Source organism: Macrobrachium rosenbergii, chromosome 42, assembly GCF_040412425.1.
Source record: "Macrobrachium rosenbergii isolate ZJJX-2024 chromosome 42, ASM4041242v1, whole genome shotgun sequence".
In the NCBI taxonomy this organism is placed as follows: Eukaryota; Metazoa; Arthropoda; class Malacostraca; order Decapoda; family Palaemonidae; genus Macrobrachium; species Macrobrachium rosenbergii.
In genome coordinates this window covers 40,948,270-40,974,884 of record NC_089782.1, presented here as the reverse complement: position 1 = coordinate 40,974,884, position 26,615 = coordinate 40,948,270, and the positions used below count along the sequence as shown (strand labels likewise).

The window sequence follows — 26,615 nt, the reverse complement described above, 5'->3', positions numbered from 1 at the left end:
CATTTGCCCCAGTTAAGACTACGGTTTTGTTGTAGTTAAGAATTATGTTGTTTGAATTATGTTGTTTGTAAGAATAAAGTTTAATTTGTCTGTTAAAAAGAAAACTATTGAGATGGCTGTGACTGTCCGTCCCCACCCTCCCGTCATCAAACTTGTCAAATTTCAGCCTTCTAGCCTCCATAGTTTTTATCTTAAGGTTAAAGTTGCCCATGATCCTGTGTCTGGCACCGCTATAGGTGCCAACAACACAGGTCACCACCGGGCCGTGGCTGAGTTTCATACAGAATTACACGCTGTACAGAAAACTCGATTGCGCCGAAGAAACTTCGACGTATTTTTCACTTGTTTACTCTTACTATTGAAGTTTTGGTATTTGGAAAGACAAATCATAACACTGGCACCTCGTCTGGGGTTAAAAATAGAGCTCTTGACTTATATCGGCAATTGTGTGCTTGGTTAAATGATCGATAATTGCTTGGTTAAATGATCGCTAGGGTCTAAACAGCGTTGCCCGGTTTAATGCCCCGAGTGAATCTTTCATATTTATTGATAGTTAAGAACTGAAACACTCGTACACACATGCATTAAGTTTTAAACTATGATGGATACATAAAATTTGCATTCAGTGTAACCCATTCTTGATACTTAGTATATTGCAGTGACACTAAACTAAAACAAATAAGGAATTCGCTACAAAAAAAAAAAAATTAGATTACGTTCTTGAAAATTTCACTGATCGTTTAGTCATTGAGTGTACTTTTCCAGCTATTTGTGAAGATTTGTAAAGTAGGAGTTTGAAGTCAATTGAATTAAAGTCGGTTCAACGAGTACTAAGTAGCCAAGGACCGTGTTAAATTGAGAACAGATTAAATTGTAAATTTCAGAATATTTATAGTCCTTCAACATTAGGTTGTGTAGGGTGGCATGGTTATTTTATGAATTTTTTCATACCTAGTTTTTTGAAGGGTTATTTTGGTTTATTAAACACCCGTTGTATTTAGTGCCTTTTTCATGACTAGGTCCTACGAATAAGCGCAGTATTTTTTGCTTAAACTTAATACGTGAGAAAACTTGGTCTTATTACAGAACCTTTTTCTGTCTGGATGTTTTAATGTGTGCGAAGATGATTTCAGATGTTAGAAGGAATAATTATTAGGGCTTACAAATAACCTTTGCTAATGAGTTTTGGCTTCAATTCTTTGTGACATTGACACATATAAAACTCCTTTTAAAAATAGTTTTATCATGAGCTCAAGTTGTACGTTTCTTTAATCCAGTGTACTGTACTGTCATAAGATTTTTATTTAGCAGACTTAAAGTACAGGAATGCTGCTCAGATTAGTTTGTTGGAACATAATTAAACGAAGATTTAATTACAGAGCTGAAGTAGGGAGTCAACTAGCTTAGCCATTACTGTTTAATTGTAAGTGTTAAAGCGACATCTTCAGACATCCTAGGAATGATTGTAGTGTTGTAATCTAAGAGCTTAGTACCATCCATTTTAAACATATAAAGAAGGTGTGTTTTAGTGACGTCTAAACATAAGTTGATTCATCTCAACAGTTTCTGGTACTCAGTGTAATGAATTTGAAATTCTTTTCTGATTTGGCTATTAGGGTGGGTAGCCTAGATGTCTCCCTTACTAGACTTAGACAGTATGTGAAATGGTGTAATATAGTACATTGTAAGTATGAGTGTGAATAATCTTTGTCTTCAGTTGGGGGCCTGATGGTTGAAGATGCAGTTGTACTGTATTGTAATTGCAACAGATCAAAGGATGACATGTTGAATTTGTTAAAATAAAGCCTCGAATATTAACCCTGTTGGTTTACCTAATTCTGTACCTTAGTTTTGGTTTTCTTAACATTTGATGGGACTGTAATGATGGTTTTAGGCAAGTGCCCAAAATTGTAGACTTATGTAAAAAATGGTGGATTGGCATAATTTATTCCAGTGTGCTTACTCTTTTTAGAAACTTTTATAAAAATTTCTTAATGTGAAAGTTGTGGCCAGCATGCCAATCATATTACTGAACCTTGAAGTATAGCAATTTAGTTCTTGACTGTCTCCACATTAATTCCACCGCAGTTTGTGAAGGTACTATTAGATTGCGTAATTTTCTGTTGTGGTGTGTCAAGATAAATTTGCGTTCAATCTTTTGAGTAATTTAAATGATTAAGGTAATAGAAATTAAATTGAAGTCCATGAAATAAATTGCACATTTCTTGCTCCACCTGCGATGTAGTAGCTCCGTCTTAAATTAGTGTCATAACACATTTAGAATTAGAAATATCCAAGGTCTGTCGAAATTTACAAAATTTTTAAATGTAGAAATACTTAAGAAGGGGTTAGTTTACTCTTGAAACTAAGGTTCTTTTGCTTTAGTTATAATCCTCTAGCTATTAAACGATTCCAGTTATTATAATTACGTATTGTAAAGGCATAGGTGTCTTACGTGAGATAATAAAGTTGGTAAAGATGTAAAGTTGGTAAAAAAAAATGTTGACCAGGAGTTAATCATGGTTTGGCTTCAAATAATACTGGCTAGATTTGGCAGCTGACATGCAAATCATAGGTTGGTTCTGTGCCCATAAGTTTGGCTACACCCATGCCAAGTTGATAAGCAGGTGGTGGTTATGTCAACCTGTCGGCAGAAGTGTATTCCTAAACAATATTCAGGTATCTCACTTGAGTTACGTTGTTAGTTTTGAAGAGCTGCAGAATGCAATTCAAATCTAAATTTATGACTGACTAGATTTGTCAAAGTTTGGGCGCTTAAATGTCCCCTCCAATTTCTTGTGCACTTTAACTACCTTCAACGAGGTTTTATCTTCCAATTTTTCCATTACTTTAATGCCTAAACGGTTTTTCAACCAACATACTTCTGCTTTTCTGTAATTTGTTTCACACCCTCTTTACTTTTCCAATACATGGAAATATTTGCAAGATCAAGATCTCGGATTGACGTGGGTTAGATTTGATTAGTGGGTGAGGTCAGGTAAAGCTACCAATTGTCCTCACCCACTTCTCACTATGTTTAACTCATGTCAACCCGAGATCTTGCAAACATTTGCATGGATTGGAAAACTAAAAAGGGGGGGGCGACAGAAAAAACAGAAAAGCAGAAGTATGGTAATTGAAAAACTATTTAGGGATTAAAGTCGTGGAAAATTGAAAGATGGAACCTTCCTTGTTGAAGGGAATTCAAGTGCTCAGAGCATTGGATGATTTAATTTAGCGAAGCTATTTCTAGTCCTGTTTTTAAATTACTTTCATGTTAAGTCAGCTCTTCATAGAGGAAAACACACTTACACCCCTGGAGGTTTAACTAAACTATTTCAGCAGAGGATACATTTTTCCACCCTGGAAAACATGTTTCACTAGTATAATTTTAGGATAAAATAAGAAAATCCTTCATAGTGAATTAGTATTTTATTTACAATCATGTGAAATTTGCTCAAAGTTTGTGGGATTACTCACACACTCCTGAATAATTTCTGTAGTTGAAATGTACCATCCAAACAAAGAAATCAGGCCTGTCCTTACTAGCAGCATCCTATTACTATAGTATAGAAGCCAAATTAGGACATTACAGTATGGTATGTTGGTATAGTTAACACTAGAAATTCTCTTGCCAGAATCAATATTTCAACCACAGAAATCTTCATCTTGTCAATAATTTCAGACAAGAAGGTTCCTCATAGTTTACTCGTTCCTTTTCCACCTTCAACAAGATACTCTGGTTTCATATGAAGTGAACTGTTGCCGCCCCTCTCGACATGGAACACCTGCAAATGGAGTAACCTGTTAACACCGCCCTTAAAAGGGAAAAACTAGGCCACAACGTGGCAGGGTATTTACATTGTCACATTCGGCAAACTATATAAAAATGCTTAAAAAAAAATGCAAACTAGCCAGTCAATGGATATTTTACAAACACTAAGAATTCTTAAACAATTTCATAATTTTTAACTAGTTAGTTACTTTTATCCCCATCAAGGAGTTTAAAGTAACGAAGTGTTCTTAAATTGTTAGGTATTGTACAAACCTTCAATGAAAGAATAAACACCACATGCACTAAACCAACTCATACTAACCACAATTCCAAGTCACACCGTCTGCTACAACTCCATATAAATCAATGACCTCTTTAATCTGCTACTCCAACTCCATATAAATCAGAGAGGCCTCTTTAATCACATAACACATTTGCAATAAACATTACACATTAAAATCTTCCATGGGAATGCCAAGAGATTACACCAATAAATGTGCTACTAAAACAGCAAACCCAGAGAAAAATAAATCTGAAGGAACAAGAATTACTGTGTGAAAATGATTGCCAAAAGTTCATTTGCTGCAGCCAGACTAGACTTTTGAAGTAGTGTACACCACACATACAATCAGTAAATACGCACCTTCAAACACGAAAGAAAACGTACAACAAAAACTGAGTATTGTCAGAGTAATAACCGTATCCCCAACCTAAAATTTAATTTGACATTTATTATTCCTGGAAGCATAAATGACTGCAGCAATTCCTGCGTGAAAAATATATTTGCAAATGCAAAATATATTTTGTAAAGTACGAATGCTCTAATGGCACCTAATTTTAATCAAGGTAATACATATGAACTGATGGCACCTAACTTAGTATGAAGGTAAATCAATCACACAATCAATAACCTATACATCACAAGGAAAAGTTTTACGTTACCTAGGCAGAAGTAAAGATTTTTCCAACTTTAGACCACAGGTCAGCAAAACCAGCTAGGCTGTGACACAGCACACACTGCCTTACAACATACTTACCTTAAATACTACATTCCTACTGATTATTTGTGCATTACTATGTTTGACTAAAATCCTTTCAGCCTGTAAGTGGAGATGTAATGACAAAAGTAATATTAGGCCACCTGAGAGACAGACCAAAATTCTTTCAGCAGTGTAAGACCAGTTGTGATGTAATGACAGAGAGAGACAAACAAAACTCATCTCCTTTCATACAAAGTACTGTATGTATAATGGTCCTTGTACAGTACAGTGTTTAATAGATATCCATTATGCTCTACATATATTGCTTTGACAATGAAAGGACAACATATAGAAATCTTCCTTCATTAACACTCATGCATGATTAGGTACATACTTTTGCACCATATTTGACAAAAATCCCTTCAACCAGAAAGAATTACAATGAAAACATAAGTGTGACAAGCACTGATACAACTCGCAACTACAGTAGGTGATCTTCCTTTAAGCACATGTATAACAAATTTTGCTGAAATCTCTTCGCCCCTGTAAGAGGGGTTGCAAGACCTGGTAAGTTTGACACTAATGGAAGTCATACAGAGTAAAAAACCACTAATTATCACTATGTTTTGCTAGGATGATAATCCCTGTAATGTACAAATTTACTGCCATTGTGAGATAAGCTGTTTTCTAAATGCTGCACAGTACAAGAAATCATTGCTGTGCTGTTTTTGAGAATTAATGTTCAAGCTAGCATTTAGGCTATGACCAACATGATCTCAATGATCCATTTACAACTGATAGTATCTATATAGACCAAAGAACAGGATATGAACAGACTAAAATCCAGTAAATTTCTTCTTGCAGCATACCAAAATATTTTCAAATTTCACTTACCATTCTAGGAATCTAGGCATTATTAAAAATATAAAGGTGTCACGTTCTGCATGTCTTCCAGTTCTAATGGATGGATTATGGAGTTCCAGGCAAAAACTTGCATTTATGAAAAGAAAGCCATTAAAAGCAAATGGTGTAGCAAGCACATGGCTAAAACTCAAGCATTTATGCCAAGAAAGCCACTGTGTCCACAGTACAGCGAGCAAAACATCCAAAACTTGAGCAATTGTGCCAAGAAAGCCAATAAATCCCCATTAGGAAGCAAGCAGAACATGGCCAAAACTCTTGCATTTCTGCCAAGCAAGCCATTAAGTGTATCCTGTAGCAAATAAACCATGACCAGGTCCCTAGCATTTGAGCAAGCAAACCATAGAGCAAGCTAAACATTGCCAGAACTCTAGCATTTGTGCCAAGCGAGCCATTACTGTAAGAGACCATACTGCAGCAAGTAAAACATGGACAGAACCCTAGCATCTGTGCCAAGTAAGCCATTATATTAAATGTCCACAGCATAGCACACACAACATGATGAAAATTCTAGCATCAGTGCCAAGCTAGCCTTTAAATGTCCATAGTATAGCAAGTAAAGCATGGCAAAAATCCTAGCATTTATACCAAGATAGCCATTAAGTCTCCATAGTTTAGTGGGCATATCACAGCCAAAATCCCAGCTTTTGTGCCAAGAAAGCCATTAAGTGTCCATAGTGTAGCAAGTAAAACATGGCCAAAGCCCTAGCCTTTGGACCAGGAAACCCATAAGTGTCCACAATGTAGCAAGCAACACATGACCAAAATCCTAGCATTTGTGCCAAGAGAGCCATTAAGAGTCCAGAGTGCAGCAACCACAATACAGCCCAGTTCCTAGCATTTGTACCAAGAAAGCCATTAAGTGACCATAGTGTAATAATTAAAATATGGGCAAAACCCTAGCCTTTGTGCTACGAAAGCCATTACGTGTCCATAGCATAGCAAGCAAAACATGGCTAAAATCCACTGGTGCCCAGGTCAAAATCCACTTGTGCCCAGAAAGTCATTAAGTGTCCCTAGTGTAGCGAGTAAAAGGTGGCAACAAAAAACCCAAGCCATTAAGTGCCCTGAGTACAGCGAGCAAAACGTGTTCAAAATCCTAACATCTGTGCCAAGAAGCCATTAAGTGACCCTAGTGTAGCAAGTAAAATATGGCCAACTCTAGCCTTTGTGCCAAGATAGCCATTAAGTGTCCATAGTGTAGCATGCAAAACTGGTTCAAGTTAGTTTTACCCAAGCTAACTTTGTAACTGCATCATTGTAATAAATAGAATTATACTAAAATACATAATCTATTCAGATATCTGATTTAAAAAGATTTAAAAGATTAAAAACACATAAAATTGGCCAAAAACCCATCTTTTCAAGACTCTGAACTCTTGAAATAGGCAACAAAGCCACCTTGCAACTACAGAAAATTGTTTATATTGCAGACTATTTCAAAACATGGCAACTGGACAAATCATTAATGTAATAGGAAAATATAATGACAATACAGTAGTTATAATTAAGTAATAAACTTAACAATTAGTACTCAAAGCAGAACTACTAATTAGGACCTACCCACACTGAAGAGAGTATGTCAATATACATCACACAAGAAAGAGAGGAACATGACAAAAATGAACAATCAATAAATTAACCAAACTTGCCCAACAGAAATTTACATCTATAACACTTAAGCAATAGCAATAATAATAATAATAATATGTATTAAAACTGTGAATGATGGGGCAAAAAGTGAATTCACATTTGCCAAAATGATAATTACGAAATCCATGAGGAAAGAGAACTTTGTTGATATTTTCATAAATCATAAACAATAAAGAAACCATGTGTGATGATCGTGAAACCTCATTGGGAGCAAGGTCATTCCTATAAATGGTGCATAAAGCCTTGTTCATACATAAACTTGAGCAAAAAGGCCTTCATGTACGATTAAAATTCCTAATGGGACAGAGGACCTAAAATACCTAGGTTCAACTGAAACCATGAGAGTGTTACCTAAAATCTTGTCAAAAAGATCACTAGTGTAGCAAATGGGTCCCTGCAAAGCAAACAATGATCCTATTTGGTAAACCAAAGATCCACCTTGGGTAAAATGAAGTGTGTGACTAAAAAGTGAAGGATTCAGCACTGAAAGCAAAAATACGATTCGAAAATAAAAATGCTAGACAAGCTAACATTAGCATTTGCTGCTCAAGGATTGACTTGAATCTCTTGGTAACAGAACACACAAGCAATTTAAAGTAAGATTACAAATGATATAAGATTGAAATGCTTGAAATACTATTGCTCCTGAGTTTTATGCTAAATCAAATGACCATGGGGACAGATCTCATGAAGTACAGTATCAACTAAAATAAAAAATGCCTAGGTGTCCTCACAAATTACTATTCCAAACATCAAGTTCTCTTGCAGATCTGTGAAGCTGTACTTCACAGGAAACTATGCCTCTACAAAAAGATCAAACTACAATATACAGCACTTTATTTGCAGACCAGCCTAAAAAGAAAGTTTTTTTCTTTTCTTTAGTCACATATGCAGTCTCATCAACCTTGCAAAAATACTCATAAAACGAGGTTTCTGAATCTGGTTTTCGAAGTAGGGGCAAAAGCAGTCAGTCTATTTGAATTCCAATGACAGTTTTATTACTGCAAGAAGTTCATGATTCGTAAACAGTTCATACTTACGAATCTCTTCGTATTACTATTTTACATTTAACTTACATAGCACTCCACTGAACCAGTCTAGACAATAGAAAAATTTAAAGAATTCTGTATACAGTACTACTAAGGGACAAACACCAAAAAAATTCTGTGGTAATTTTTCAAAAACTTAAATCTTAAGCCATGCCACAGCCTACATGTACAGTATATGGTATTTCATAAGGCAGAACAGCCAAGAATCTATGCTAAGAAAAAGCTTCCCATTTCTGTGATTGTGACCAGTCCTTGTTGGAGAAAAACCCCCAACCCATAAGCCATCAAAACTGTATCGTTTGCTTTTAAAAATGACATTACTGAATTCAAACAAGATATATAGGAAGGATCTCGTCATAAAGCCTGTGTGCCATTACGTATTGAAAATGCATACAACTTCAAGCTTTACTTTCCTTATGAGGAAAGAATAAAATGAGGAGAAAGGGTGAGTAAAGAAGAGGGGAAGGGAGGATTGATGGGATGGAACAATAATTACAAGGCTGGAAATGAATAGGAGGGAATAATAACAGGTGACTGCATAGTCACCATCTCTTGACATGCGAAACAAAGGACAGTTACTTCTTTAAGCCCTAATTAAAGACAAACTATGATATGGACTGTAACTGATTTACAAGTGCAGTCTCTAACTCCCAGGTTCTCCACATAAAGACTGTTAGTACAGTCACACTGTATATCAGTACAGTTGCAATGAACTTGCAAGAATAATGTCCAGTTGATGTGAGAGTCATTTACCTGATCTGAATTACACCCATGGCTAAGAATAATTACACTGGCTAAATTAATGAACAACCACCCATGCCATTACTCCTGACTAAAACATAAAATTACCACTGTTCCACAAGAGCTTCCAAAAATCTGTGAAAAAACAGAGCAAGAACTAAGATAATGTTCTATACACTGGATGAACTGAAGCTCTCCATCATAGAGAGGAAAAAAGGGCATACCAATAAAGCACCTGCTTTAGAAAACTATATATACTATTAGCTTTCTATATATCCAACTTAACCTTAAACTGAAAACACTTGAATCTACATACCTACATCCTCCAATTTTCTCAGTTTTTCAGTGAGGCTTATCAGTTTTTAAATACATCTGAGTGAATCACAGGTTTTCCTTTTGCAAGTAGAAATCGAATGAGGCCCAAAATTTACAGGTGTCCTCTTGACCTCCATTCCTTGTCAATTTTGAAATTAATCTTCCTTCTGTATGAAAGCTGAGGTTTCGCGGACTTAAACCACTGACCTGAAATGTCAAATAGAAAAAGTGAGTATTATTATACACACTGGATGATATTAAGGAAATAATAGCGATGGCACTTTACAGTATCCAATAATTTCAAGCAGATTGGAAGAATCAATGCTCATTCTCAAAATTCAACACTGCTTTCCTCAAAACCCCTTAAGTATTTTACAATAATTATAGGCATCAAGACATCATAAATAAGTACAGTGGCAAGAAACACCAGCTGATTATGAATTAAATGTACTGTACTGTACTGTACTGCCTTATTCTGATTTTCTGAATTTCAATCTAGGTTAGATTAGACTCAAAATGTTACATAAATGAAGAGGGACGGTAATAAAAAAAAAAAAACTTATGAATTAATGGTGGCATTCATGTGTTACTGAGTGACCTCTGATCTATTCAGATGCTTTGACAATTACGCTGCCATAACCCAGCTACGCTGCCATAACCCTTATAAAAGGTATATCTTTCTTTGGTAAACTGATTAAGCCATAAACCCTGAAATCTGTTAAGGAAACCTAGCTCAGTCAACACCTGTAGTTAAGATTTTAGTTTTTCCTCATAGTATGCAAGCCTGAAACTAAAGAGGGTAAGTAATATTTCAAACTGCCTACAGATAACACTAATCTTTTCTCAAACTAATGCTAGGCACTTTCTGATATTGAAAACATTCTCAAAAGAATATACATACAGTGTAGTAATGCAACATACATTCTCAGACTTTGCATGATCAACTGAAAATTTGTACAGGTTATGGATGAGCACTTATGTTTTGTGCACACATTAGGAGTTCCTCAGAAACCTGAAATACCCTAAGTGTCAGCACAATCACATGCACAGGGCTTGCCACAATACTCAGCCTTTTTGTTATGAACCCCGCCTGCACAGGCATGGTCCAAGGACCATGTATGTATGCACACAACTTCTGGATGAACCAGGCACCATCCAATAATGTTCATAACAAAGAACATACTCATTAATAGGTATTGTATTGAGCAGATATTTCACACATGAACCCCTTGCACGCACATCCCGGGGATGTGCACTTGACTAGCAAGAAGGGGATGCAGACTGTGTACATCAACAGAAGTAAAAACAATGTACAAGTCTGGGGCAGTTCTCGAATCTCAGCTGGAAACTGGGGTAGACTAGTTCATGAGCCCATTTGTGAAAACCAAGTATTAACCCTCCCTACTACAGCAGGGGTCAATTACAAAGGTGAGTGAATACCATTGCCAACACCAAAATAATTAAATATTTTGAAAACTTGTAATTAACTAAAGTGACAAACTGGTAGTTTCAGAGAGGATTTTTGGTGAGGGAAAATGCAAAACATGGGAAATACAGGGATGTATTCTAATATCCCTATGATAAGTTTATTTAATGTTTTCAAAATGACACCACAAACTAAGTACAAAAGAGCTTGGTTACCTAGGTCAACTTAGAATTCATTCATTTATTTCACTTGTTCCCCAACCCATTGACTATAGTTTCCACTGTACTCCTCATTAGTGTAGAATATGAGGGGGTTCAATATCTATAAAAATACTTTAGTAATTTGCGCCTCCAAACAACATCAAACACTGAAAAATCACATGGAGACTCAAACACAGGGAGAATCATATTTTCAACTGAGTAATATGATTAAAGTAAAAGTTAACCACCAATACATTTTCACTTTCAACCATAATCACATAAGTGTTGAAAATATGATTTTCCCAAGTTTTCATGTGTGGTTCGAAGACATCTGATATGCATTTCAAAAGCACATGGTAGTTATATAGATATTGCACTCACTCTTAAATCCAACAATTAAGGTGGGGGGGACTAAAGGGGAAGACCTGGGGTTTTGTTTGTGACAAAAACTAGTAAAATACAAGCACAAACAACCAGGTCCTTACCTAGCCATAGGGCTTCCTCCAACTAACCTACGGCATTTTAAAAACTAAATAAAGACGACAGTGACCTAACCTAACCACACCAGGTCCTTACCTGTCCAGAGGGGTAAACTGCGCTAGCATACCCTAGGTTATCAGGTCCTTACCTAGTGCATGATGTCATATTAAAAGCCTTCAACAAAGCTTACTTAATTCACAATCAGTGCCTGCAGAAGTATCATGAAAATGTTAAGAGTACGTCCTTCCTTTATCGGTATCTTCCCCAAGCCAAAAATCCATCTCACTGATCCTTATAAATGTGGGATATGAAATGAATGTCAAGCATTAAAAAAAAAAAAAAAAAATCTGCCCCAGAGCGCTAATGCAGTTTAAAGTAATCAGCTCAGTGGTCTGGTTAAACTATGATATACTTAAAGAAAAATTTACCAAATGTTCAACAGACCTTATCTTTAATCAGAATCAGAACTTGCAGACAATCATGGGGATGCTAGAATACATGAATGTCATTTCACACATTTTCCCCAATCAAAAAATAACAGTTTTCCCCTGTGGTCGTCTAAAATTGTAGTATATAAGGGGTTCCAGTACCTTTAGTCTACTTATTTTACTGAAGTTACTGTTAAAAATATTCAGACAAAATAAAATTCAGATCAGCCATAATAATCCTCAGAACATGGGTTAGCCTATGCATGCACTAAAGGAACCATGACTAATAACTGGTGCAAGTTTTTCAAGCAATGCCTGAATTTCAAAAGCTTGCATAATTGGTCAAACTTGGAACAAATCAACCATACAGGCTTCGGCACTGTTCACATACCCACTTTTCCAGATAAAAAAATGACATACCAAATACACTAGCCTTCTTTACCCACATTACACTAGGACAAAAATTCCACCTGGAAGTCCCACTCAAGTGACCTTCAAAACAAAGAACGTGGCTAACTATATTCGTTGGTAAAAATCTGAGTAGATTTTAGTACAACTGATTCAAGATTTTTGTATTAAGCATTGTAGCCAAAGAAAAAAGGTCTAAGCTATTAATTATAATATCAAGGACTGGTATAACAAAATACCTAAATAGCTATAGTTATCAAACAAAGAAATTCTTTGCCTACAGTACCTAGATGTTTACAGATTCCTCCCAGGCAACTGTAGTGCATGGACTATTCATCCTATCTTTTTTGGTTGTGGAAATACTTAATACCATTCTCAAAAAAAATGCAATACATTCTTCACTGTACCTGCATGTTGACATACTCTTAGTTTTCAACAATCATCAAATTTAGTTTATCTATGGCTGCCTTGAGTGCAAGAATTGCCACTGTCCAGGGTACACCTTAATCTTATAGCCAAATTCAACAATCAAAATTGCAATATCTATCCGACAGTGCCATAATCCATTTCACTGAAATGCCTCTTACACTCTTCTAAATGCCTCTCAAACTGAATTACCAAGGGAAAGACAATATCGTTCGACCTAAAAAATACATTACCTAATGGAATGCCAGTGTTTCAAGTTAAGATGAATTATTCTATTTAATTTACAGTACTTGATTTCTAGCACTGATGATCAAATTAGGAATGGGACACTGAGTTTTCCACAAGGCCAGTTAAGTGCATGGCATACTAGGTTGGGGCTGTCTTGCAATTTGCCTTGTGATAGGGTCTTCCCTAAAGTTTTGTGAGGGGATGTCAAGTATCAAAACAATTATTTTAACTGACCATTTGTAGTTTGTTTGAAGTACTTCCCCAGACCAAGAATATACAAACTAAATTCCTGGATTACACCTAAGCTCAGAATAATGGGTTAGCACTCACGTGCATTACATGAAATCTCGTCAAAATACAACGAACAGGACAACACCAACAGGCTAGCACCAAAACAACCTCCCATGCCAAGTACTTGGCTAAACCAAGAATTCACACAAAATATTGGCTGTGGGTTTGGTTGTTTTTGCAAATAGGCTGGGCTAGCCTATACTAAAATATTTGCCACGGGTTAGGTTGACTTGGTTAACTTGAAAATTCCTTACTTTGCAATGCCTAGGCTGATACTCTCAAGTCTCCAAAACCACCTACATAACCAATTAGTTTCCAAGTTGCCAATACACGATATGAAATTGTAACTACATTTTTGAAAAGACTCCCTCATCAAATTACTGTGGGTTTGATTTTAAGACAATACCTGTCCCCACCCTCTCCATAGCTAAAAATTTGTAACCAGTAAACAGGGTTTGGTTACGTGCTTAATTATTTTATATTTGCAATGCTTATAATATTTTACCAAAACAACCTACCTAATGCAGATATCTTAACATTAGCCTAAGGGTCCTGAGTGAATGGATGCCTTTACTAGGATATTTAAGACTTGAAATGGGATTAGATGTAGCTTAAGGGGGTCACACGGTTTGGCTATCCCTGCGGTGTTGTTGGCATTTTCTGAGGGAATAACGTAAACCATATCTACCATTACCTATCCTTCGGATGTCGTGCCCTTACCTGGCCAAATGGTTTGGCCTTCCTCAATAAAACAAGATCCCCTAAGTCGGCAAATACAATACCAAAAACCTCTCTTTAAATAGCCTACCTCTCAATATTCCTTTAAATTTTCCAAACTACGTTACTAGCGTAGGTCAGCACACTTATATGTATGACTTCAAAATTTGCAAATGGATTGTCTTTGGGTGATGGGATCTATTTTGGTTAGTTTGCCGGTTAATGACGTATTTTCAAGGGCCAAGGATGGCGAAGCACCAAATACGTCATCGAACGTCATGTAGCTTTAGGTATTTCAACTTATGGCCTGCTATAACAGAAAGCGACCGAGCCAAGACATCAGGTTTTAATGTTAATTGGCTGTTTCAACTGAAGTGAAAAACAAAACACGAAAACAACAAGATCAGATTTTAAACATGATGGGAAATATACTTGAATTAGGAATCTAGTTCATAACACCAAATGTCTTTCTTAATCAGACAATTTACAAACTTTCATATGAAAATCCGTCAGTTTTCTACGCTGATTTTAATTTCCGAGAGAGGGGGAGGACGAGAAAAAGTAAGAGATTAAAAAGAATAAATTTAACACGTTTCATAAGCTAATCTAGGAATCTCCACTATTGCAGAATATGGTCAAAATATGAATATTCTGAACCTCATCACTCATATTGGGATATAGTGATATTTGCAGCAGTCATTTTTCATACTTATTTTGCAGAAGTCAACTTGCTGATAATTAGTAATTCGTGTTGTCACAGTAGCAGTAAATTAATTACTGTAGTTAATCTGCCTGCCGATCTCTTTTAATTGCAATTATTTAATTATTTCCTATTGGAAGTGGCGAAATGACATGCAGTTTTCTTTTCTGTTTTGATACTAGAGAAAACGAGGAAGGAGACACTTGAATCGGCCTTCATTTTAGCATTATGGGACACTGATTTTTACCAGTGGCATTTGAATAAACAGTTTGACAAACGATTTAATTATAGTATAAACTAGTTGACGAAAGTACACAGTTAATAACTAGCAGGTTGGTGAATCAAAAGATCAATGTGCGGGCAGGAGAGAGCCGTTGGCTCTTTTCATGGAAAACGCAAGGTGCCTCTGCTCATCTCAACAGCGAATTATGTGACAGCAGCTAGTCGCCTGAGGTGGGTCGAAGCCAGGGTGAGGAATGGCATGAAACTGTGAACTTCATCTATAAATACTTCCTAATAATTATGAAGATGACACCTGAAAGCTTGTCATCTACTAAAAAATGCGTTTAGGTGAAAATATTACACTGCCACTCGACTACGTGTGTACATCAGTTCTTCCCTTTTCGCTGATTTATCCTTCCTTGTCATGCTCTTGGCATCGTTTTTTATCACGCGTGGATCTATTATTTCCTGAAAGTCCCTTGAGCAAGTTAATGTCCATATTGGTTTGTTCAGTATAAATGTATACAATCTTAGGTTATAGGGGATATGTGATAGGGAAACGAATCGTTGACTCCTAGCCTGAATATATCTAGTATTTAACTGCAATTTTACAAAATATTTCAACCGTAAAAAAACCTTAATGATATGAATTAACATTTGGTTAGTGCAAAATTCATTTAAATGAAATGCCAAAATCGATATTGCAGTCAAATTTATTATCTGAATTCTTTGAGTCAATACAACAGTTCTCAGTAGGCTACTGCAAGTTAGCAAGTCATTTAGTAACTAAACGCTAAGATCGTTTTGACCATAGACTGAGATGGAAGCAGGCTGTTACTGTACTTGAAATCGTCTCAGTGCTTGTAGATAATAATCTATGGCTAAATCGTAGTCAGACGGAACCCGATATCAGACAATGATAGTTCAAGTCTCCCCAGAACATGGAGACGAATAATGGAACGTCAAGTCTTGGGAGAAAAGAGGTTAGTACAGCATAGAAGTAAAAAACTTTTTTTATTATTATTATTTCAAACATATCTTCATAATCCAGGCAAAGAACATTGCAATACATAGGTGACTGGAGTGAGCAAGCATTTTACGCTCGCAAGCATTTGCTAACCAAGTCATACAACAGTTGGGGAAAGAAATATTTGGCAGCTGAAACAGATAATGCGTTTGTTAATAGATCTATATTCCATGTTAGTTCCTCATTTCTATATCTGTGTGGAGATGAGAAAAAATTAACGAGTTCTTGTCAAACAAAAATAAACAAACTTTGAAACTTCATGGTCATTTGGAAAACATCGTTTTCATTCAGTCTTTTAAAATGCAATTGCTTTTACTTATCAATTTTATCCTCTTTAATGCTCTGTATCTTTATTCTTTACAAACTGTTATTATTTAGCAATTAAACCTGTACAATTGCTAGAACTTTTACATCAAATAAGTACATACATTATCTCCTGTCAATCCCGGACAAGTCACGTATCCACAGACCCACCCTATTATCACACTCGTTTGTACCGAGCGATTGACTCACTTGCATTTCATATTCACTTTTTGTTCCTTCGATGATTTATGGGCGGTGCTATAATGGCAGCGGCTTTATTGAGTTGCATGCAGCTTTGGCCTCAAACGGTCCAACTTTATCCACCAATCACGAAGCTGTCAGTTGCTTTATTGCTTTTTTTTTTTTGTACCTCGGTAATGGACAGCAATTTTTTAGGGGATACCGGGATGCTGATAAATTTGTAGTTGGAGTGGCAGTAGCATGACCAGTCACTGCAAAAAAAAAAAAAATAAATAAAAAAAATAAAAAGTAAGTTGCAGTACTGCTGATAGTGACAACTCCTCTGGTCGTAACAGTGGTAAAAAAGTAGCAGTGATGATGGTAACAGTGAAATAGATTATGAAGTCGATTTAGCCAAATCACTGAACTTTATTGAATGACGGTAATTCAGATTATGTGGTCACATTATAATTGTGAACTTATTCGGATTTTGTTGTAACAATTTGATTCTGAACTTGATATTGTTTTAAAAACTTTACACGCTGCTTATTACTCTGTAATCCTTGGTAAATAACGTCTCTGAGATTAATTGTGGATTCTTAGACTTCATGAGAGCAGTCTGTAAGAATGTTTTAAATAGTAGAACTTATCATTTATTATTAGAAAAATAAAAGACATACCTATTTTAAAAAAAGGATTTTCAATGTAGTTTTTATTCGTATTTAAAATGTTAAGATGTTCATATGTGACAAAATAAAATGCGAGGGTAGAAGATGGAAATTTGTGTGTACGTTTTCTCTCCTCGCTATAAATATATATATATATATATATATATATATATATATATATATATATATATATATCATTAACTCTTTGAAGGATAAGTGTCCTCATAGTAACCATTATCAACTACCTGATCATGACAAAATGTCTGCTCTCATATCTGTAAATGAGAATTGAGCAGGTTTGAATAAAAGGCCTGTAACATTTCACCCAAGATTTGCCATCATTCACAATGTTCCGGAAAGCTTAATCTTACCCTGAAAATTATCTTATGCCTTGAAAAACTATTTCTGGTGTATTAAGCTTCTCTCCCTCTCCCAGCCTGTAATAGCCGTGCATGTTAATGACATCCTTTATCTTAAGTTCTAGTCCCTCCGTAAGTTATTCAGTTGTTACAGAGATACCTCAAGGCTCTAGAAGAATGGGAAGGCCAAGACCCACCAGTATAAGAAGTAAGAAGAAGTTGGGCTACGCTAGGATTTGCCTGACAGAGCATGAGACCGTAGATGGCTGGAGGAACCTGACTGAGGCCCTTTGCCTCATACGTCAATGGAGGTGTTAGCTTAATCTGTTTCACAATGATGCAGTTTCAAATAAACGTTTTTATCAGAGCAACGACAACATGGTTTAGAAATCACTCGAAAGAAGGATTACCCCGGTCAGTGATAAAGATTAAAAGGATCATGGATCCTCAACCGGATTCATCTCGATCCGGATCCATTTCAAAATCTCATCAGCTGTTCCTTGAAGCATAGCCAATTTCCCTGCAAAATTCTGTTGACATTCACAAATAACTTTTTGAGATCCCCTGAAAACACATGGGCACGAGTAAGCACATACCCTACGTTCAACTTTGTAGGTGGGAATTAAAAATGACCGTCACATGCGTATTAAAATCGTGAAGATTACACAAAAGTAAATCATTCACGAAGTCACATAAACTGAATACTGGTTCACTGACTTTAATATATAGTGTTGCACCCGCCTCCCACCCCCATACCCTTTTTGCAAGTTAGATTGACTGACCGATTTCCACAAACTGGCACCAGACAGCTAACATGCGTAAATATGTCACTTCAGGGATGAGGCCATTTCATTATCAAAATATGCTGCCATTTTTTTATGAACGTATTTCAATCAGGAAAATTAGCGCTTGCAATCACCCGCGACTGCATTCGGTGTCTTTTTCAGGGTTATTTCACGAAGCTTTTCGATGTTACGGGCGTAAATTTTTCAGCCGTTCATTTCGCATTTTGCAGGGTTGCCTGAAGTTTTACGATGCGGTCGGGTTTTGCATTTTGTATGAAAAACGTATGAATTCATAAAATCAGATAATGGTTTGTGCGGGGGATACTGGTAGCTCCCATATCGACAGCGTTTCTGTTTATGGTAAGTCTCCTAAAAAGCCCGTGTGTGTGTGTGTGTCTGTATGTTTTGGTTCCAAAGTTATTGAGAGAGCGGTTTATGGCGGATATTTGTTATTTTATTTATTTATTTATTTATTTTACTTCATGCCGCCACAAGAGACTCGTTTGCATTTATACTGATCAGGTCCTGACATTCACTCTGGTACGTTTTCTTAAAAACACCAGAATGATTTGATCATCGTACTATGGAGATCATGTTTCCAAAAAGGAATAGCGTGGGAATTCCTCGTATTCATATTGAACAATTATTTCGAATATTGTTACCTATAACAGATTATGATACACGTAAATTTCTCTCTCTCTCTCTCTCTCTCTCTCTCTCTCTCTCTCTCTCTCTCGTAACACTGCGGACAATCTGATGGGGTAACTTTACAAAAATGATTTCCTGAGGTCCGGTCTCCCGATTTTTCGACAATAAGACGTCGGTCGTTGGTGTCGATTCAACCCTTTATGAAGTCGAAATGAAAGCAAGAGAGAGAGAGAGAGAGAGAGAGAGAGAGAGAGAGAGAGAGAGAGAGAGAGAGAGAGAGAGAGAGAGAGCTTCCTTCCTCCAAAACAGGACACGGCGTTTCTTTCTCAAATAGAATGCGGTACTCATCCGCTCGTATTGCTCCCGTATTGCTTGGACTTCCAGTCTGATTTTCCCAGAGAGACTTCTGGAAAGGTTTATTGTTATTGTCTAGTGATCATTCCTTCTTTGTGGGATGGGTGGATTGTCAGTAGAAAAAAAAAAAAAGTCAGTGCGATAACATTCCTTAATGCAAGTAAACTTTGACGTGAATATATTCTTCTAATGAATAAGATACCTTTAGAGTTACGTGCTCGAGTGAACAAGATATTCTGAAAACTTAATATTTTGCTGTTGACGTTGACCAGCCTCTGTGTTTAAATGAATAATGTACAGTCTGTTTGACCATTGTACATCAAAAACGAAAAATATTATCATAAAACGGAAATTCTTCAAAATGATAATGACACTTGGACAGTATATGTCAACAGAATGACAGTCACAAGATATGTAGTGACATTTTATAAGAAAATATAAAAAAAAATCAACTACGCAACAATCACATAATTCTATTTGGCATTTGCCAATATACTGTTTTCTTTTGCGAAGTCGTAAAATTAAGACTATATATACGTAATACCAATAATCTAAACAATTGTAGCTGACACTGAACGAATAAAAATTATAGAAACGTAAGGATATACATAGACAATATGTATTCGACTTTCTTGTACGTACAAAAAAAGAGAACTGTCTGAAAGGCACTTTTACTCTTAAAATATATCACCACTGAATGTTTGGTAATGTGCTCTATTAGTATTGTAAGATGGCAGGCAATTTAGTCAAAACAACAAGCAATTCCTAATGTTATCAATATGTCAAAGTGAATTGCAGATGTTACTGTAAACTTTACGACTGTCGCTATGAGGGCAGTTGTTTGTCATTCGATTTAGAAAATCGTTTCTCTATTGTGTCCATTATTATTATTCTTTCACTATATCATTTTGACAGTGTTAAATGCGTTCTGGAGTCTGTCAAAGTATGTAGTCAACTCCCCTTTTAATGTGAAAAATGTCAATTTGGAGTAGAGCATGTACAAAATAAAGTGAACAAAATTTACATTATAGAGGGTCATTCATTTTAGCACTAGAATTGTAGCTCATGTGTCCCCTAATTGATTAGTCAACATCATTAAATCGTAACTGATCGAGATTAGTAAATAGTCACTGTACCGCTCGTCGTGCATTCTGCAAAGGTCACCAACGTTGGGTCTGGTCAGCGCTTGGATGGGTGACCACAAAGAAATTCTAGAAAAGTTTTGAAAGACCGCGGGAGACAACGAGGGTTAGCACCCGCACTTCAGAAAATTATGATGTTGGGAAACCGGAGAGATACCACCTTCGGGAGCCACCTCCTTAGAAGGGAAAAGGCGCGTCAGCATCGCTTTCAGTTTCTTCTGTACGCTTATCGTCATGTTTGGCAATTACATTCCTATGGAGACGATCTTCTATGTAAATATCTGTCCTAACTGATTTTTACTTCTCTGTAAAAGAAAACTATTGTGCTAGCTTTGTCTGTCCGTCCGCACTTTTTCTGTCCGCCCTCAGATCTTAAAAAACTACTGAGGTAAGAGGGCTGCAAATTGGTATGTTGATCATCCACCCTCCAACCATCAAACATACCAAATTGCAGCCCTCTAGCCTCAGTAGTTTATATCTTATTTAAGGTTTAAGTTAGCCATAATCGTGCTTTTGGCAACGCTATAGGATAGGCCACCACCGGGCAGTGGTTAAAGTTTCAGGGGCCGCGGCTCATACAGCATTATACCGAGACCACCGAAAGATAGATGTTTTCGGTGGCCTTGATTATACGCTGTAGCGGCTGCACAGAAAACTCGATAGCACCGAAGAAACTTCGGAGTATTTTTTTTTTTTTACTTTATTATAGGTCATTACTGAAGGTCCGTTGGTAGCGTGGAGTATGCCGGGCCGTTTCCTGACTTGACTGAGCACTCGGCAAAGGCAGGAAAAAATTTACCTTCATCCGAAAAAAAATTGACCTTCATTCGAAAAAATTGACCTTCATTCGAAAAAATTGACCTTCATCCGGAAAAAAAATTTTTCTTCATCTGAAAATTAACATTCATTAAAAAAAACTGACCTTCATCCGAAAAAATTGACCCTCATTCGAAAAAAATTGACTTTCATCCGAAAAAATTGACCTTTATCTGAAAAAAATTGACCTTCATCCGAAAAAAGATTAGCCTTGTCCAAAGAATGGGAACCCCCCCCTCCCCCGCCCCCTCATGAAATGGGGTCCAGGCAAGTGCCTGGCTGGTTTGCCATATAGATGAAACGGCCAACTCAGTAAGTAAAAGGGTGTGCAAGGACCTTTGTGCAATATACAGGTTTTTTTAGTGAAACTGAGCTGTCGCAAAGCACCCAAATCTAATTTTATTAAATAACAAGTAAAAAATGCGCCTAGCTTCTTCGGCGCAATGGAGTTTTCTGTACAGCCGCTACAGCGTATAATCAAGGCCACCAAAAATAGATCTATCTTTCGGTGGTTTCGGTATAAGCCGTAGCTGATGAATCTTTAACCACGACCCGGTGGTGGCCTATCCTATATAGTTACCAGAAGCACGATCATGGCTAACTTTAATAACCTTAAATAAAATCAAAACTACTGAGGCTAGAGGGCTGCAATTTGGTATGTTTGATGATTGGGGGGCGGATGATCAACATACCAATTTGCAGCCCTCTAGCCTCAGTAGTTTTTAAGATCTGAGGGCGGACAGAAAAAGATGCGGACGGACAGACAAAGCTGGCACAATAGTTTTCTTTTACAGAAAACTAAAAAAGTGGTCTGTAATGAAAACTATTCCACTTCAGCACTTCTGACGAGAATATCGGTTAACTGCTAACGGTTCAATGGCGTCTGCGTTACTACACACGCCTCTGTAAATTGATGGTAATATGGTTCTGACAGTTGGGTTCTGAGGAATTCACATTCCTGTTACGGGTATGTAAATTTACTTATTCCGTCGATCACCTGCTCTTTCTCTCTACAAAGGGGCGGTTTCAATTCCATGAACTGGATTGAATGCTCGACGTCTTGGCCGAGTTCCTAAATATTAAAAGAAAAGACAACTAAGCTCAGTAAACTCATTTTCTGATTTGTATGTTATACTCCTTGGCTGCTCAGTTCACATTTATTACTGCATCGAGTAAAAAATGCTCCGAAGTTTCTTCGGTGCAATCGAGTTTTCTGCACAGTGTATAATGCTGTATGAGCCGCGGCCCATGAAACTTTCAGCCACGGCCCGGTGGTGGCCTGTCCTATATCGTTCCCAGACGAACGATCAAGGCTACTTTAACCTTAAATAAAATAATAACTGAGGCTAGAGGGCTGCAATTTGGTATGTTTGACGATTGGAGGGTGGATGATCAACATACCAATTTGCAGCCCTCTAGCCTCGGTGGTTTTTAAGATCTGAGGGTGGACAGAAAAAGTGCGGACGGGAAGACAAAGACGTCTCAATAGTTTTCTTTCACGGAAAACTAAAAATGACAACTATGGGTCATTAAACAGATTTTTTTATTTTTAATTTATATTTCTTGCCTATCCGTAATTTTGAGCGTACGAGCAAACAGAAGCCCTTTGTTGGCCGAGTTGGTTGAGCTTCAGACCGTCATTCGATGGGCCGGAGTTCGATTCCGCCGCCGGCTGATGAAGAGTTAGAGGAATTTATTTCTGGTGATAGAAATTCATTTCTGCTATAATGTGGTTCGGATTCCACAATAAGCTGTAGGTCCCGTTGCTAAGTAACCAATTGGTTCTTAGCCACGTAAATAAGTGTAAGGGCCAGCCCTAGGAGAGCTGTTAATCAGCTCAGTGGTCTGGTAAAACTAAGCTATACTTACTTACGAGCAAACAGAAATCCTTGCCACTCCTTGTTTCACAAAATAGTCTTTCTTTGTGCACAACTGAAGAGACGCGAGTAGTTCAAGACTCGCCTATAACCTTTGTGTTACATCTCATTCAAAGAAAGATATTTCCGCTCTCGGGAGTCGAATACCTGCGTCATTCACTCGCTAAAAATAATTCCGGTGAAAAGCAATTTCCCCAACACCAACTGCACTCCAGACTTCCATTTGTCATTGTGATAAAATTGCCAGAGGCAAAAAAGCGCCTACAATTACATCGCTGCTGTAACAAGAGGTCACGTCGCACTCGGCTAAAAACTCCTTCCCGAATTGTTTAGTGACTACTTACCAAATATCAGTGCTTGGTCATTCGCTCACTAGACTTTGGGAGGCCGTTGTAAGAGGCAATGGGTCACATGGAAGCCCGGAAAGCGAGCCAAACATCTCTTTCAAGAGTCTGAGAGTCCAAATAGCCTTAACATAAATGGAATTCATCGAACATCTAGACATTTTGAGCCGTGATCTAATTATCGATGTTCAAAAGCAACATCTTTCTTTTCTATCAAATTTTCTGTCATTTCAATACTCGGAGCTTGTGATGCTTCTATTAGGCCATGTTAATTTCATTATTGGCCATTTGCAGAGTCGTACATTTTCACTCTCACTGATGTAATCAGAATGAACTTTTCCAATAAAAACAATTACGCTGAAATATCTTTGACCTTATACACACACACACACATGTATATATATATATATATATATATATATATATATATATATATATATATATATATATATATATATCTTTATTTATTAACTATAAATATATACTTATATACTGTATATATATATATATATGTATATAAATTTATATATATGTATATATATGCATATAAATTTATGTATATATATTAGGCTATATACATTATATATATAGTATATACTGTATACATACACGTGCGTGCGTACGTTTGTACGTGTGTGATCAGTAATCAAATCCCACTTGTTTTCATGGAATAACAATCCTCCCCAATTTCATTCAGACAAAACGATGTTATTCTAATTATTTCGGATTGTTTATCGAGTCATGCCTCCATATGATTAACTGAATCATCCAAAAGAGAGTCCATAACCTAATTATGTAAAACGAAATCCCTGTTTTACTTTCCAAGTAGAATCCATTACTCGCGTAAACTCCGTTTTGTTAATTAAACTGGAAAATTTAATTATCGTCTAAATCAGCTAACATTAATTTTGAGGCGTGACAGCGTCATTTTCCTAATGAGCTCAATTTGATGATTTATGCAGGTAATCATCACAAAAGAATTGCTTTTGTTGCGGCGAAAATAATCGAAGATTCGCATGAGTTATTGTTACTCAACTCATTCCAATATTCAGTTTAATGTCATTTTATCATGTATCACTGTATTACATATAAATTCCCACTATTCCAACTTTTACTGAAAAATCGTTATTAAATTTTCTTACCTGCGACGTGACTACATAAATAGGCATGAGTCATGGTACAGTACAGTGACTTCGGATAATAAATTCTTAGCATTTGAAAATAAGGCACCTCAGAAGAATATTAGGAATTAATTGCAGGGATAAGATATCAAATAACAGAATTAGAGAAGTAACGGGGCGCAACCGGTCGATGAGTATGTTAGGTTCTCACGCAGGAAGTGGCTAGGCCATGTGTATAGAAGACAGGGACTAGTACGAGATACACTGGGGTGGGTTGCGCTTGGTAGATGAGGTAGAGGTAGGCCAAAGGAGACGTGGTTAAGGATAATGAGGAGGGAAGCAGGAGATGAGTGTTGGGGAGATCTTGAGGAGTTAGCCCAGGACAGAATGTGGTGGCATGAGCTCATCGAGGTCCTGTGCATCCCCATGGGTACCACAGGAAATGATTGATTGATTGTAGTACATAGGGATCCAGGCGGGTCTTATGAATGTTAAGGAAAAAATAGGGAAATATGGTATTAGCTATTTCCTATTGGTGTCGATGTTTCCTTCCTTTGTTTAAAATATCTCTCGGCTTTCACAGGTTACCAGGTAATTACAGGTAATTATAATTACCTGGTTTAATCTTAACGGAGGCTGCTTTTACTCAAAAGTAATGCCTTATCTTGGGAATGGGTAAATGAGAGTATAAGTAATATATCAGGTATCTTTGGCTTCCAGATGTGTTTATATCCGTCTCAAATACAAGCCACATTTAAGAATAAATAGGTAAAAGAATATCCTGCCTTTCTTTGAAGTTTTTAAGGCGATATATTCATATTTTATTTCTACACCTCCCCGGAGGGACAAAACTATTCGTGAAGATTAAATTTTAAAATTTACTTTGGAATCTATGGCAATGTTGCCCTAATGCTGATTAAAAAAAAAACATTCAAATTTGAATATTCACGGATTGAAAAAATGTATCACTCATCGTTAATGATTCCTGCATCTGACACCTGTGCAAAATATTCGATTAGCTGGACGCGATTACCATTCAAAAAAGTTACGGCTCTTTTGCTCCCTATTTCTTTTTAGATAAAAAAGTGTTTTCTGTTTTGACGTGATTTTAAGTTCATTATCTGCGTTCATGTTAAGATATAGATGTCATTACCACATAATCTGCATGCGTTGGATTTAATATTTTATATACAGTATTTTCTTTTTTTTGAGCTTTAATATTTTATATATTTTCTTTTTTTGAGCTTTAATAATATTTTATATATTTTCTTTTTTTTGAGCTTTAATAATATTTTATATATTTTCTTTTTCTTGCTCTAATAATATTTTATATATTTTCTTTTTTTGAGCTTTAATAATATATATTTTTATATATTTTCTTTTTTTTAGCTTTAATAATATTTTATATATTTTCTTTTTTTGAGCTTTAATAATACTTTATATATTTTTTGAGCTTTAATAATATTTTATATATTTTCTTTTTCTTGCTCTAATAATATTTTATATATTTTCTTTTTTTTTGAGCTTTAATAATATTTTATATATTTTCTTTTTTTGAGTTTTAATAATATTTTATATATATTTTCTTTTCTTTCAGCTTTAATAATATTTTATATATTTTCTTTTTCTAGCTTTAAAAATATTTTACATATTTTCTTTTTTTAAGCTTTTATATAATTTCTTTTTTTGAGCTTTAATAGTATTTTATATATTTTTTGAGCTTTACTAATATTTTTATATATATATATATATATATATATATATATATATATATATATATATATATATATATATATATTTATATTTCCAGTAAAACTGTATTTTCTGAAAGTGGAGGAGGAAAAAGGGCTGAAGACTTGGATAACAATGTCAATGAATTTGCGTGACATGAATACACATTCAGTGATACGGCAAAGTCTAGCGCTCTCTCTCTCTCTCTCTCTCTCTCTCTCTCTCTCTCTCTCTCTCTCTCTCTCTCTCTCTCTCTCTCTCTCTCGTAATTTTTCCGAGAGTGTCCAGTTATAAATTCGC

At 36.1% G+C, this 26,615-nt stretch overlaps 1 long non-coding RNA gene across 1 annotated transcript; it reads right to left on the bottom strand.

The window, feature by feature from the left end:
- Positions 1–3,417: 3,417 nt before the first annotated feature.
- LOC136828326 (uncharacterized) lies at positions 3,418–14,292 on the bottom strand. Its single transcript, XR_010850003.1, has 3 exons — positions 14,130–14,292; positions 9,436–9,641; positions 3,418–3,788 (listed from the first exon to the last, which is right to left on the bottom strand). It is a non-coding gene; the product is annotated as an uncharacterized lncRNA (long non-coding RNA).
- Positions 14,293–26,615: the final 12,323 nt, after the last annotated feature.